This window comes from Pleurodeles waltl, chromosome 10 (assembly GCF_031143425.1).
Source record: "Pleurodeles waltl isolate 20211129_DDA chromosome 10, aPleWal1.hap1.20221129, whole genome shotgun sequence".
Classification (NCBI taxonomy): domain Eukaryota; kingdom Metazoa; phylum Chordata; class Amphibia; order Caudata; family Salamandridae; genus Pleurodeles; species Pleurodeles waltl.
Genome location: NC_090449.1, coordinates 993,069,595 through 993,085,425, shown reverse-complemented (window position 1 = coordinate 993,085,425; position 15,831 = coordinate 993,069,595).

Below are 15,831 nucleotides of genomic sequence, written 5' to 3'. Positions count from 1 at the left end.
TGCTGCTGTTGCTGGTTGCTCCTTACTGGAACTGCTCTCCACCTAAACTTGGGAACTACTCAGAGTTCTCTCTTCTTTTTTGCATAATTTATGCTTCACTCTAACTCTGAAATGGTTTTGTTTTGACTTATACTGGGTGTTCCCTTGTGTCTGGACAAAGCTAAATCTCTCTGAAGAGCTGTAATGATATCAAAACATGTGGCAGGGTTTGCATTTACTCAATCCAGGATAGCTTGGATGGGATTTTACCAGTCCAAAGCTGTAATACTGTGACTGGATGGTTGAAAGCGTTTTGTCACTTTACAGCTTAGTGAGGATGGCGCTGTGCCAATCCTATGCGCAAAGATTTTGCTGTACAAATGACAAAATACTTTGCCCCTGTCTAACTTGCCATGGATTACACTGTCTAATCCTATGTGTGAGAGGAAGGTTCTGCCCATCTGGTCTGTCCTGATTTTTCACTTTATGATCACCTGGTTTTTGACCTTATACTGAGAAGGAGCCTTTTATCTGGGGACTCATCCACAGAAAACCCATTGTAAAATGGAATGCTTGTGTTTACTGCCGATGAAGGAAAGGCTGCTGTGGCACAGCAAGAGCAGGAGGCCCGGGCTGGTTATACGTGACCATGTGTGTACATGCGTGTTTACCCATATGAGGGATGCGCGGAGAGGGTTCCTGGTGTGCACAGCCCAATAACTGCACTGAGATAGCCTTGCGCAGAGGGAACTATGCAGAGTGGGTGATGACTCATAATGACTACATATGTGACAGATAGTCAGTGTGCTTACTGTCTTTTCAGTGTAGGGATCCTCTATTAAATGTCAATGGAAAAGAATGGCCTAGGGCATACCTTAGGTCCCCAAGGGCCCACGGAGACCAGAGTCACACCAAGGCACACTGTAACCTGTTTGAAAAGAATGATGCAGTAAGTTACAAAAACATAGTTGTACATCTAATGGGTCAACCAGGAATGTCATCTTTCTCTGACTCAGCTCAGGCTTACTGCTCTATCAAGCTGACTGAGCAGGGCCTTGCATTAATCAGCCAGCTGTCAGCCCCTGCCAGAAAATTGGTTGGGAAGCCCTGGAAGGAATGTTAGGGAGGAGGGGCTGAGTTGCAGTGCACATGTGGCCATGGCCCCTGGACAATGCCATTTTGAGCTATCCCAGAATATTGTGCAGGGAGGAGGGGACAGGGGCAAGGAAGTGATGTGGCACATCTGGATAGGCCAGCAGTACAGGCCTGCTGGACACTTCCGTCCTACTTAAAAGGTCCTGCACAGGGGAGACTGTACTTCACTGCTGGACACTGGGACTGCAGACGGGGTTCATGAGCAACTGGAAGGAAGAACCCACTGACTGCCCCCTGGGGCAGGGATTCTACCCCTGAAGCACTGGCAAGAGATATACACATTTATTTAACTTTAATTTCCCAAAAGCTACTTAATGGATTTATATCAAATAGCTGAAAGCACAATCTGCCCACCGAAATCTAACTTTCTGCCAAATTTGGTGTAATTCCATCCAGTGGTTCGGGCTGTAGTCGTGTCTAAAGATCCTATGGGAATTAACATGGGAAATGCAACTTTTTTTAACCCCTCTTTTTCTCGGCCCCCGCTTGATGGACCACCCCAAGCACTTTTTGTGGAACATTTTTTATAGATAGATAGATAGAGAGGTAGATATATAGACAGATAGATAGATAGATAGATAGATAGATAGATAGATAGATAGATAGATAGATAGATAGATATGCACTTAAAAAAAAAAGGTTACAGGGAGGTTAGAGTTAGGTTCTGAATTTAGTCGCACAAAACATTAGGTATTCAGCAGGTACAGTTAGAGTTATGTAAGTAACTATAACTCACAGCCCAAGGTAACTATAACTCGCGCCATCACAATACATTGCTAATTACCCTAGATATTACAGCACTCAAGAGAAATTTTATACCATCAATAAAAATATCAATGAAACATTAGAAGTTAAATTATTGAAGAACAAACTGTGCATGGTAGGGGCACAAGCTGTAGTTACCATGGGCAGCAAGTTATACTCACCTGAACTAAATCTAATTATATATGCTGCACTTCTAAGGTTTTGGGTGAGTCAATTCAGAACCTAACTATATCGTCCCTGTGAACTTTGTTCTTTTAAGTGAATGTCTAAGGTTTTTTCGATTAAATTTCCTAAATATAATGTCCCTGCAACCTTTGCTTTTTTTAACGTAAAGTAATTTTCATTACTATGGCCCTCATTAAGAGTTTGGGGGGTGGGGAGGCGGCCTGCCTAAATTCTTCCTGCCTTCAGACTCCCTGTGAGGCCTGAACCCCACCGCCCCTAATAGGACTTCACTGCAGCGCCTTAACATTGACGTTGGCTCCTAACGGTGCCGGCGCAAATGTGGCGGTGTGGCTGGTGCAGCCCAGGGGCCCCCTAAGTCACCCATTCAGCCAGCTTTTCCATGGCGGTGTGAACCACCATGGAAAGGCTGGCGGATGGGGACTCCTAATCCCCAGGGCGGCGCTGCAAGCAGCGCTGCCATGGAGGATGAGAAACCACCGGGACCGCCAGGCTGCCAGCTTGCTGCCGCCTGGCAGTGTCGGTGGTCCGACCATGACACCTCTGCCACAGTGCCCTGCTGGGGACCCAGTGTACAATGGGACACAGGGGTACCCTGAAGGACCCCACAACCCCATCCAGCTCCCTACCTCCTGCAGGAGCCGTCATTGCTTTTGCACACAGGTAGCTGCTAAAGGTGCAGAGGAATCCTCCCCATCCAGCAATCAAAAGCTGTTTGACAGCTCTCACTTGCTGGACCTGGAGTGTTTGCTCTGACTTGGCGGGAGTTGTCAAAGCTCCCTAGGGCTATTATTAGCTTCTCGAGGGGGGCCATGTGTCCCCCGCCAACATTTGAAATTTTCCCCTGGGAAGTGGTGGTCCCCAAGGCGAGGGTCTGCAATGTATCCCCTTCCTTATGTTTTTTCAACCTCAGAGAGGTGGCAGTCCCCAGTGCTGCAGGGGGCCATAAGCCTCCCTATTTTAAATAAATAACACCAGTGGGGGGGTGGTTCACCGGGCTGTGGGGGAGACTGTACAGACCTCCCCAGTTCAAATTAATGTTTTGCCCTGGGGAGGTGTTGGTCCATTGGGTGCGGGGGCCACGCGTCCCCCCACATATATTCCTGATATTGCCCCAGGTAGGTGGTAGCGATGGTCAATATATTTATTAAGTGCAGGAAAAGGTATTTTGGATGTGATACTTACCTTTTTCTCATGGTTAGGTACCAGAACACAGTATGTATATAAATCTGACACAGCTGATGGATGAAATATTTCTTCTATGTTCATGATGAACTGGTATGAATGTTGTGTTCCTTCATAACATTGATGTATTTTAAGGAATTTGTGGTATCCCATAGGTCATCTGAAATAGTATTTTGATTAAATAACTTTTTCAAATGTTTGTGACCATAATATCATCAGTATTTCTTTCATTTCTATTATGTTGCTAGTATATTTTGAAGGTGAGTACCGCACTTACTTAACTTGACAAATGCTTGTAGCCAAAACGCATTGTTGTTTTGCACAATAAACCACAAATGCAGCTATTTGGAACGGCACTTCCTCTTCTCGCCCAGTGAATGGTAGTGAGGATTTGTATTTCATGTCTACATTGACGGTGGCTGATTTTTGCATTTATCATCATTCTACTATCAGCCTTGAAGAAGTCTCTCATTAGGGACAAAACACATGTCCGCTGAATCTAATCAGTCAACTTTAAGGGTGTACTACTTATTCTGGGATCCCCAAACCTACATATACAAGGGACTTATAGGTAGGTTGGTACAGCCAATTATAATTAGCCTAATTTGTATATCCATTCTAATTAGAGCACAGGCTCTGTGACTGATAAACAGTGCCCATTGCACCTTGAAAGTCAGAAAAATACCAGTATGAGTGGAAAATGGGCACAAAAATTTAGGGAGCTTCTACAGTCATCCCAGTTTTCCCACATAGACTCCCCAGAGCCTGCACGCAGAGGAGACCCTGCCCAACCCTTGGAGAGTCTTCCTGGCTTGTCAGATAAGGAAGACAGTGAGGATAACTGGATTGCCTTTTTCAGGGCCTTTTCTGCCTTACATCCTGCTGTCAGGGTCACTCCCTCTGGCTAGTGAACCCATCCCAACAGTAAGGGGGCCCATTTCAAACTGAAACCTCCCTCTAGGGGGTATTCCTCCTCTCTCTGCTAGTTTGGGTAGTGAGGTGCCCACCTCCATCTCTAGGTTTGCTAGGGAAACACTAGCTTACCAAAGAGGTTACCAAGCACTTGAGCAACCCCACCATCACCAACAGGGTCAGGGGGCCTCCTTTGTTTTTGGTGCTGGGGTCTGCCTCCCAGGCCAAGTGCAGTGCTGCCATGAAGGCCAGCAGAGGCCACTGACAGCTGTCAGATCCCAGAACCACATCCTAAGCTCTCATGTGACAGGTGGATGAGCTGTTTTAGGGGCAACTGTGGGGTCCTAGCACTTCTTTTGTTATTTAGAGTGGAGGAGTACCACATCCTGTAGCAGACACGCTTCCTCCACTCCCCCTTCTGTCAGTACAGGGGCAACACCCTGCAGCTGGACAGCGGCCTGACTACTCAGGACTTCCTTGGGTTCAGGTCAGGCTGTAACCATCGCTAATTCTGGGCTCCCCCCCTACTAGAGCAAAAGGCCTTTGGCTCACTGGACCTTTCTTTACAAGTGGCCTACCCTTCCTCTTCTTTTTCCCTTTTCTTGGGGACCTCTGTCTCTTAACTGTAGGGACTGGCTCTTCAGAACGTTGTGTTCCCCCCATCTGGGATAAGAGTAACCTCTGGTAGGACATTGCCTAGGATACAATCTAAGGGGAGGTCAGCACTGACCAACACACTATACCAGTCTAGGGTACCCTCCCTCTCTAAGGGCACTATGGCGACAGATTTGGTTGTGACCTCACCTGTGGCTACTCTGACTTTCTTTGTCTTTGCTTCCCTTGGACATACATATCTGGTGACACCAACCAGTCACTCACCATGGTGTGACTGGCACATGTGTCTCTCAGGCCAGTGGTATGGATCCCATTCACCTGAATGGAGTGAAAGGGCCACTCCCACCCTCAGGGATCATCAGCATCCCAACTGGACATGTCTTCCAGCCCAGTGCTATGAGGACCTCATCATCTGAGGAATCCTCCTCAATTGCTGCACCGGACAGCCCAGTGCTAACCACCTTTTGGGAACAGGCTGCATCACCCCTGAAGTGGACTGTCTGCTGACAGTCAAACCAGGCACTGTTATCCAAGAGCTTTTTTTAATCCTGGGTCCCCCTGCATCTGCTTGTCAGAGTGGAGTGGGATTTACTCTTCTCCTTCTTTGGGCTCTGGGATACAGAGGGAGTCTTTGTGGTGGACTTACCACCTCCCTCTTTAGGTTTTTGGGGACCTGACCCCCCCTTCTTAGAGTCTCCCCGGGACTTGATAACCACTCTGGTTCTTAACCACTCATCAGCTCCCTCCCCCAACTCTCTGGGTCTGGACAGCTTAGAATCCACTAGATGCTGGTGTACCTTCTCTGAGATACAAGTGGTCAAGATATGCTCCCTCACGATCAGATTGCATAGCCCCTCATAAGTGCTTACTTTGTTACCTTGTATCCAGCTTTCTAGTGCCTCAACTGAGAGGTCCACAGAGGCAACTCAAGACTGGGTATTGACCTTCTGGGTGTTGCTGTACTGCTGTACTGCTCTGGGGGGAGACCAAACTTCTGGATGAGGTACTTCTTCATATTGGAATAGGACTCTATCTCATCCTCCGCTAGGGTCAGGAGCCTATCCCTCCCAGATACTGGCATCAACTCCCACAGGCGTGAACGCCAGTACTGAGTCTGAACCCTCCTCATCCTGAGACCCTCTCAAAGGCTGTCAGACACTTGTCTTGGGTGATCTGGGGCACAATCCATCCCTGGACCTCTATGTCACTGCCACCATCTCTTTCTTCACCCTTTGCCCACTTCTTCTCCTCTAGGGCCAACTTCTCTGCCGCCGAAACTATTTAAGGCTAATGGGCCTCAATTCCCTCTCCCTGTGGTCCAGTTCTGCTTATTCTTGGGCAGATACCACAGACCCTCCCCTTCCACTAGCTCTGGATGGCGCCCATACTACTGAAGTAAAGGACAGGTGATCATCATCCTCCTCCTGGAGGATGGAGTGGACACCTTCCCCCTCCCTTCCTATCTCTGAAGATTTCTCTGCCTCCACCTGCACTACCCAGGCTTCAAGGGACTGAATCATAACAGACTTCCTAAAGTTGTTAGCAGCAGGCCTCTAATCTCAGCTGCAGTTAGTGTGGGTACTCTAGCCAGATCAAGCTTCATGCTATTACTAAGTTTTGTGTCACTTAAAAAAAGAACTTTGGTACCAATTGATCAGAACAATTTAGAAAAATAAAAAATGAAGTAATTCAAAAAATAATTAATCTGAATTTGAAAAATCTAAAATAATTTTTCTATAGCTCAGTTTAGATTATTTTTAACTTAATTTAAATATTGTATGGTGATATCAAACACAAGTACTGGAAATGTTGAAAAGTGGCTTATTGGTAAGGGCAGGTAATTACCTACACTTAGCAATAGGTCACAAACCCCCACTAGGTCTGGTCAAGGTCTCAATAAATTAAACACAGAACACAATAAAAATCCAACACCAATTATATTAATAGACCAAACTGTCCCTTTTCTTTAAAATGACACCAAAATGACAAAATTCCAATAAAGGGAACTGGAGATATGAATGTGTAAAGATTTTGGGGGTCATTATGACCTCAGCGGTATTTTTGAAAGACCGCCGAGGGACCGCCGTGCTGAAGACCGCCAGTGGTGGCGGTTTTCCGCTCGGCTTATTATGACTGTTGGCAGCTCTGCGTCCTTTTTCGGACAGAGAGCCGCCAACAGCCATACTGGCGGGCGGCGGGGAAGTGGAGGTTGCTCCACCACCACCCCAACAGAACACCGCCCACGGAATCACGTCCTGTGATTCGGCGTGACGGTGTTCTGTTGACGGTGTGGTGTCAGCGGAGCAGCCCCCATGGATCCCGTCCCCTCCCGGAGGATCGACGGACCAGGTAAGTCAATCGTCCATTAGGGGAGGGGGCTGGGGGGGTGTTGTGTGTTGTGTGCGTGCATGGGGATGTGCGTAGAGGGGGTGTGTGAGTGCCTGTATGCTTGCCGGGTGTTGTGTGTTTGGGAATGAGTGCGTGTATGTCTGTGGGTATGTCTGTATGGATGTGTGCGTGTATGTTTGAATGTGGGTGTGCGTGTCTGACTGTGTGTGTGGATGTTGGCATGTATGTCGGTGTGTGTGCATGTATGTGTGTTGGTGGTGCCTGCGTGCGTGTCATGTGTGAGTGAGTAGTGTGATGTTTGGGGTCGGGGTGGGGATGGGGGCCCTGCCACCTTTGGAGGTGGCAGGGGTGGTGGGGGGTGTAGTGGAGGGAGTCGGGGTGGGGGTGGGGGAGACCCCTATCAGTGCCAGGGAAGGAATTCCCTGGCACTGATAGTGCTTACCGCCATGGATTTCATGGCGGTTTCAAACCACATGAAATCCATGGTGGTCAGCCGAGTCCAAATACCGCCGGCGGTATAGTGACGGCCGCCGGGCTTGACACCCAGATCTCCAGCCCGGCGGTCGTCTCCGCCCTCGTGGGTGGAACGGAGAACCGGCAGATGACCATGGCGGTAACCGCCATGGTCATAATTCTAAAAAAAAGACCTCCAGCCTGTTGCCGGTCTTACCGCCACTTCTCCGCCTTCCGCCAGGGTCATAATGACCCCCTAAATGTTTTCTAGCACTTAGAAATCAAAAGCGCCAATCTGGACATCTAGTCGCACTCGACCTGAGCAAAGTCAAAAGTTGAGGCCCACCGTGATGGAGCCCTGCTCAGCTACACTGAGAGGGAGGCCTCGGTTAAAGTTTTACCTTCACAATTGGTCATTTTCTTGAAGGTTCTTACTCAAATGGGACAAAGTCACAAGTTGAGGCCTCCTTTGCTGGAGCCTTCTTTGGATGTACATCGCAGGAGGCCTCAGTTCAGGGTCCTACTTTCGGACGTAGAAACGTTTTTTGGGATGGAAATCTTTCTCCTGCCCCCAGTTGAAAGTTAAAGGCGAACTTGGTGGCTCCCGCCTCGGATACACTGCATTGGAAGCCTCGTCAAACTATTCCCTTAAGACTTAGAAACTTTTCTGGATTTTTTTATTTCCCGACAACGGACAACCCTTTCCAGCAAACCAATTTGGATGCAAGATCATCAAATTGCCTTTCTATGAGCCCCAGGTCAAATCCTGGAAGTCTGGGGCTCCAGAGCTTTTCAGCGGGGCGAACCTGCATGTCAGGCGGCGTCGCGTTCGACATTGGCCAGCTTGACTCATGACGTCGGAGCGGTTCACTCATGGAGCTTTTTTCAAAGTTGCTCCAAACTTCTGCCTCTTCTTCCAGAAGTACCTTTAAAGTCCTTTAGATGCCCACAACTCACCCCAAGGTTCCAGAAGCCCTGAGTTGCTCCTTGGGGGTTAGGACTCCAACTCCCATAATGCACCTGGTTCAAATCCTTAAATGACCACTGGTCACCGGTCAGCTGATCTATTTTTGCAGGGCTTGATGCAGGGGACTCTGGTCAGCTTGTTTCTACTCGTAGCTTCAGGGAGTCCCTTCTTGGAGTAGTAGAAGCTAGTAGTGCAGCTGGTGCAGTCCTTCTGAGTGCAGTGTCCAGGTGCAGGAAGGGTTCCTGCAAGGCAGTCCTTCTTCTTCTTGTCTTGTTACAGTAGGGATCTGAATGGGGTGTTGCTCAGCCATATGTATGATTGCTCCTGTTGTGGAAAGCAGGGGGGTGCTCCTTTCCAATCATGTGCAGGCCACCACCCTCTTGAGTGACCACTTCCTAGGGAGTGTGTTGAAAATCAATCCCAGGAAACAGCATTCCTCTAAAATCCAAGATGGCAAACAATCAATCTCAGAGCTTAGATCTGGCTGAACCCACCCACTGGTGTGGCATGTTTCCCTTAACACTCACCTTTCCAGCTGTCTCCTAATCAAATCAGAGGCACCTGGTTGTCTGGGGCTGCAGGAAATGGGGGAGGTACAGTTGTTGTCCCAAATGGTCTTCCCTCCTCTGAAATTCAGTTTGGCTGCTCTCCCCCATCCTGTTGTACCATTTGCTGAGGCAGATCTCTTCCCACCAGATGCTTCCTTTGTGTTCAGCCCAGGCCAGTTCACAACTCATCAAGGCAGTCTGGCTCAGGCTGCCAGAGGCTGACCAATCAGAGAAGAGCACTAGAGGGCTGAACTTGGTAACTTTTAGAAAGAGTTCTAAAACTCTTTCCAGGTACAAGTTTTATTTAATTAAACAATGGCAAGTTGTCGGATTTAGTATAATTTTTAATTTGATGCTAAACTTACTATATTTAGCTCCTTCCTATGAAAAATAAGACTTTATTATTTTAAAATGAAGCTTCTCCATATTAGCCTATGGAGCCCATTCACTACAATGGGGAAAAAATGAATTTGGCTATTTTCCCTCACCAGGGCTTATAAAACATTTTTTATAAAGTCCCTGCTTATAGTTACACTGTACCCAATCCTGGTGGCAATTAGAGCATGCCTTAGGGGTGACTTATATGTAAAAATAAGGTAGCTTAGGACTTTAGAGGTACTTTTATTCCAAAGTTGATTTTGGGGTTAACTTTAACTTAAAAGCAGCCAGCAATGCATTGCAGCACACATAGAAGTGCAGAATCACTTTTATAGGTTGTTTATTTGCAGGAAGGGACACTTTCCTGCACATAACTAATCTATATCCTCAACGCAGACACATTTGCACTATGGTGCTAGAATGCCTGGGTTGGTACAGGCAGCTTAATTCAGCACCGGCACAGGGGAAAACGCAAGGGTGCACCATATTCCTGTAAATACAGTGCATTCCTGCATTTCAAAAGTGGCGTAGCGCTATGCTGCTACTTTTGGCGCTGAGCCACTTTTAAATAAAACAGGGCCTAAATCTTCCTATTAAAAATTAACTAGTAACCCCTAATTAAACCCTTTAGCCCACAAGCCAGGGTGAATAGTATTGAAAAGTACAACATTTGAAAAATTAATATAAACATGTCCTTACAGTGACTAGCATCAATAAGCTATCTTCACTAGAAGAAGACTGGCTGATCCATAGTGAAACACTGGACAACAATTATAAAACTTGGATTTTATTATCTCCTTTTAGACAGCTAATAATATAATTCCATAATTCTTTCTAATATTTATTAGAATCACAACGAAATAGAGAAGTTGGATTTTTAATAATAAGGCAAAGAAACTATTAGAAAATTAACTGTTTCCTCCATGAAACTCCTGAAGGCTAACTTACATGAGGCTTCTAACTTTCACCCAGCTGGTGAATAATCCTGAAAGAACATATCAGAGACAAAGGACTGATAGTTTAGTGATGTTTTTTCTTCCTTTGTCTGGTTGTCTATTTGGCCTGCGTCTATGACATTTATTTATGGCAATGTGGCCTCCTATGTCACAAACAAATGTCAGCTAACATCTGGACCTTTCTTTTATCTTCCATTCAGTGGGGAGAGGGATGCCTCCATAATTAGTTAGAGAGACCATGGAGGGGAGGCAGCTCATTACCCTGGCCACGCTTCTGGGAAGGCACACAGGGCTCTGCAAAAGGGGAGAAGTGTTTCACTATCTTTTTCCTGTAGTGAGTGGAGCTGTGTGATTATTTTCAGTACTGCAGTCAGGCATTGCTATAAAAGTGGCTGCTACTGGCAACCTTTTCATTATTGATTAGAAAGAATCCAGGAGTCACCCTCACCCACAAGCAAGTGCCAGGCATAAATGTGGCATCCTCTGACACCCTCCTCAGAACACTAATGGCCCTGAGAAGTTACCTGCATCTTTTGTTTGTGACCTGAGAGGACCCCCAAAGGACAGAACTGGACACCAAGGGTAATAAGGCTGACAAACCCCCAGAACTTTTTCTTGCAACTGCGCATATGACCACTTCCAACTAGACTTGCCCTGACCCTGCTGTTGGCCTCTGCTGGAGGGAGTTCTGGCCACCAAGTGCTGTTTCTGAGGTCCTGGATGGAAGCCTTGGCTGCAGTTCTCCTACCACTGTTCACAACTTGCGACTTTAAAACTTTTTCAACTTAAAAAAAGATTCAAGTTTTTTCTTCTCTGACTTTCTTCACAGCAAAAAATCTGATTAAGTGGGACCTCAGAGGGAATGTATCTGTCCCTGTGGAGCTCTCTTTGGCGACAGCCTGCAGCCTTGCCCAACTGAAGGAGTCCTGTTTCTGAGCAAATAACTAAGTATGGATGTAGAAATCTTGACCAATCAAAAGAGCTAAAAGTATCCAATCGGTGAGAGGACTTCCAAGGACCTATTTAATAGCTATCTGACCTTGTGAGGCTCATTTCTGGTACAACCTGATGCCTTGCAGCGTTGAGAATTATTTACTTCAATTTTTGTGGCGACCCAAGGTATAACCTCCGAACTGGTTTCTATATCTGACTTTTGCTACATTGCACGTGACCTCAAATTGTGCCTGGATTTTGGCCTGCTGTTACCAGCTGTCTGTGCGAAGGATAATGTTTGGCTCTATTTTGATTTAAAACGTGAAGGAATCATATCTCTGGTATATATTTTTGGATTTTTCCGAATTTGGTGTAGTTTTATTTATTAAAATGTTTCTACTTTTCTAATTGATTTCGGGATTTTTATTGTGTTGTGTTTTGACTTTATTATTGTTTTGGTAATGCATAAATACTTTACATATTGCTCAAAGTTAAGTCTATCTGCTGTGCAGAGTAGCTATGAGGGAGTTGGCCATGGGTTAATTAAATAACTTTATGCGTTCATCCTGACAAAGGTTATGATTATTACTCAAAGTGGGTAGTCATCCTCTTGACTAATATCCCAATTTCTTACAACTGGAATAATTCACATATGGAGGTACAGATACCTCCATCTGACATGCATATTCAAAAGATTTCTAGCTGTGGTCCGTATCGACTCGTTCCCCAAAGTTTCTGTTCCATTGGTTTATTCAGCCACATCACTGGAGAACATCCTCAATAGACAAATCTGAAATTGGCGCTTGCCAAGTGCTGTCTTCCTGGAAGAAGAACATCCACTGCAAGAGAGAACAGAGGTTTCAGCAGGCAACTTTAAATGTGGCTGTAAATTTTAGTTTATAAGAATTTAAAACCCTTTTCATATGTATGCTACCTTGCTTCAACAATCACAAAACCTTTATCTAATAGTCAGCAATGAACATCTTCGCAAGAGGTGGTAGCAATCTCATCCCCTTCAATGGTTCACTAACAAAATATCAAGTGTTTTATAGTGACCTGCACTTACGTTGATTATCACAAGACCGACTACCAATATGTGGTCAAAGTAAGTATAAATTAAGTAAGGAGGTGTAAAGTTATACCTCCTTCTGGATTATATTGAGGAACTAAAATTAGCGCAGATCATTAGAACTGTCCTCAATATTTTGACATTCTTTCCCTTTTATAGTTTTCTCAAAAACACATTCTTTCCAAGTAGACAACAATGAATAAAACCATCAATAAAACCATCACAGGTCGCAAACATTATTTGTGCAATATAAAAAACGTTCTTGTTTAAACCTGACAAAAACCTTTAACTACACTGTTTTCTTCTCAACCTTCTTGACTGTCATGTCATGTTGTATTGTAACACTAGTTGCCCTCCATATCATTTAGGCCCAGATTTATGTATCAGATTTATGTCACTTTTTTGATGCAAAGTCAATAAAAAATCGATTTTGGTATTTATCAAGCAATATAAATGTTGATTTGCATTGCTTTGTCAGAACAAAAAAAAATAATGCAAGGCAGAACAGTGTGTCAGGGAGGTGATCCATGGGTGGTGCATGGGTGTTCCTGTGCATCCATCCATGGATTTTGACACAGTCCCATATTTACAAACTTGTAGCCATTGGTTTGCTCCTAAAAGATGAACATGCCTGAGGCTGGCACAACAAAGAGAAATATCTTTATATCATTCTGGAGCACACTTACAAAGAGGAAAAAGCCTCCAAAGATAATGTTGTGCACAAAGGTGACCCTTCCTTCAGAAACAAACTGCTGGTAAAAAGATGGGCAACCTTGCACTATGACTCAAGGGTGCCTACATTGTTGCTAGGCAGCACAAAGTTTGCCAGTGCAGGGAGAGCAAAACTGCGCTGTTTCTTTGAAAAGGTGGCTCAATTCAACTCCCTGCTTTTCATGCTATGCAGTGCAGCAACTCCACTTGTTGTGCTCCATTGTATCAAATGGTTGTAAATCCAGCACTTAGTCATCTTTTTTAATAGTACCCGTGCTCCAGGTCAGAAATCTGAATGCATCTGGTATTGCCCTCAGGGAATCTTTCTATTGCTTCCACTTTTTATCATGTGTTCTTCTTCCAGTTCACGTAAATCCACTCTCCCCTCTAATTCAGGCCACATCTGGTCAGTATTCCTTCTTAAATATCTGATCCATAAAAAATTATTAGTAAGAATAATAAACAGAGATTGATCGGAAAGTTCTCTAAAAGTCTTACTATGCACCAATAGAATTGTTCATGTAGAGGATATTGGAAGCTTGATTTTGTTTTCTTCTCAAAGGTCAAGTCTCTCTGATCAGAAAACTTCATCATGTTCTATATTTTTTCTAAAACTCTTAAATTTCTTACTGGCAAAGACTCACAGGTTCTCATCATCATTTTATAATTCTAATTTTAAATATATAGTTCTGGTTTAAAAAGTTTGGAAATTGAGATCCAAGTATCAGAAGAACCGAAGATTGTTTGAGTCCTGTTTTTGACTGTTTTACTTTTCTTAACACATGAGGATCCCATACTGTCACTAATCTATCCTCTACACTTCTCTACCAGGGTAACTCTCCTCCACAAACTGACTTCTAACCACCACCTTTGTTCACTTCCCTGCTGCCATCTTCATTCACAGTCATTACCATCCCTTCCCAGAATCAGGCATACTATTTGTCCCAAGCGCTCTTAATCCATCACATCTATTTGTGCACATGTCCCCCTCCTAAGTTTCCCAACCTATTTATTACCATAATGCCCATCATTCCTGTCTGTCATGCTCCTAATGTGTGGACCCTCATTTCATACAAACCTATTGTCCCAGAACATTCAACAATCCACCGGTCCTGGAGCTTATTGGTCCCAAACATCTATAACTACTTTTTTTTATCAGTTCCAGCCTTTCGAACAAACTCTCCCACGCACATTTATACTGTCCCAGTACGCCCTACTAAATCAGAATATGACCCCAGGCTTACGCCATTAATATTGTAATTAACTAACCACAATAACTAAGAACATAACACATTAAAATAACTACTCATACTAAACAATACAATAGCTACCCAGATCTCATGAAAAAGGTGAATTTTGTCACAAAATGCAGATCTGAGATATATCAATCAAAATCTCTCACATGTGCAAAATTAGTTGATTCATACATATTAGTGTATATCTTTCAGGTAATATAGACAAAGAATGAACTTCAAATGTAATTATTTCCTAATTAGAATCATTTTAAATGTGTCTTTTAGCTGGCTACCGACATAGGTTTAGCTCTGCTGTTCAATATTAAATGTAGATTTAGGATACTAGCGTAACTCAAAGTCTAGATTTGGCTGTCATGATCTAAGGCCTGCACATCCCTTTCCATGTTCTACTGGCATACCAGGGCGGTACTGCATATTGGGAGGTCATGCTTGCTTTCAGAGGAAAGAAAGGCTGGTGGAGTATTGGCAGAAGTTGAAGAGAGGCTTAGTGGGTTTTAAGAGTGCACTATGCGAGGTGCCTCATGATGGCCCTAGAAAGTAAATTTTTCATGAAGTCACAGAATTATTTTGATATTTACAAATAATTGTTACCCTCTTCATGTTATTGAGTATACATTTCTATTGGTATTGATCGTCCTTCCTAGGTAATTAAGAATCACCCTTGCTGCAGCAAGGACCTATTTGCCAAAACACAGGGAATACCTTAGTATTATCTTGACCATTATTTTGGAGGCTACTATAGTGAGAACTGGCACTTAACCTTATGAATCCAGTTATATTAAAGTATTGTTTCAGAGGTGTTCTTAAATGAGTATAAATGCGAATTTACTTTTGCACATCTTTGCTTCTCTATGAGAGGACCAGGAAGAATCCTTATCTCTTAAAGAGAGTTTAATATTTTTCTCATGATGAGTTATTATTATAAGGTAGTGATATGAGGGTAGGGAAGTGATTGTTTGGGATAATTATGAAAGTTATGATTCTGGTGAATGTTTATCATACTACAGTTTGAGAAAATAACCTTCAATGTGTATTCAAAAAGGAAGCATGTTCTCATGAAACAGATGGTAAGTACTTTATCAATGGAAGAAGTAATATAAGTTCAAATCATTATGAATTTGGATTTCTGGACACTGCTTACATTGCAGGTTCTGAAATTCTCGAGTTCCATATAAATTTGAGTCTGAAACATAGAGATATTCTGAAGGTGTCTTATTTATATTAGACACTACTATACATTAACAGATCACTATAGATATTTATCTTGTCTTTAGATGTCCACTATGACCAGGTGAATGTCAGTGTCCAGCAGAGTGCCGAATCAGAGTACCAATACCTTTGGAACTTAAAAACAATGACACCTTACTCATTAAAAGTTATATTAACATCCATACTCCATCTAGATTTTTGTAACAAT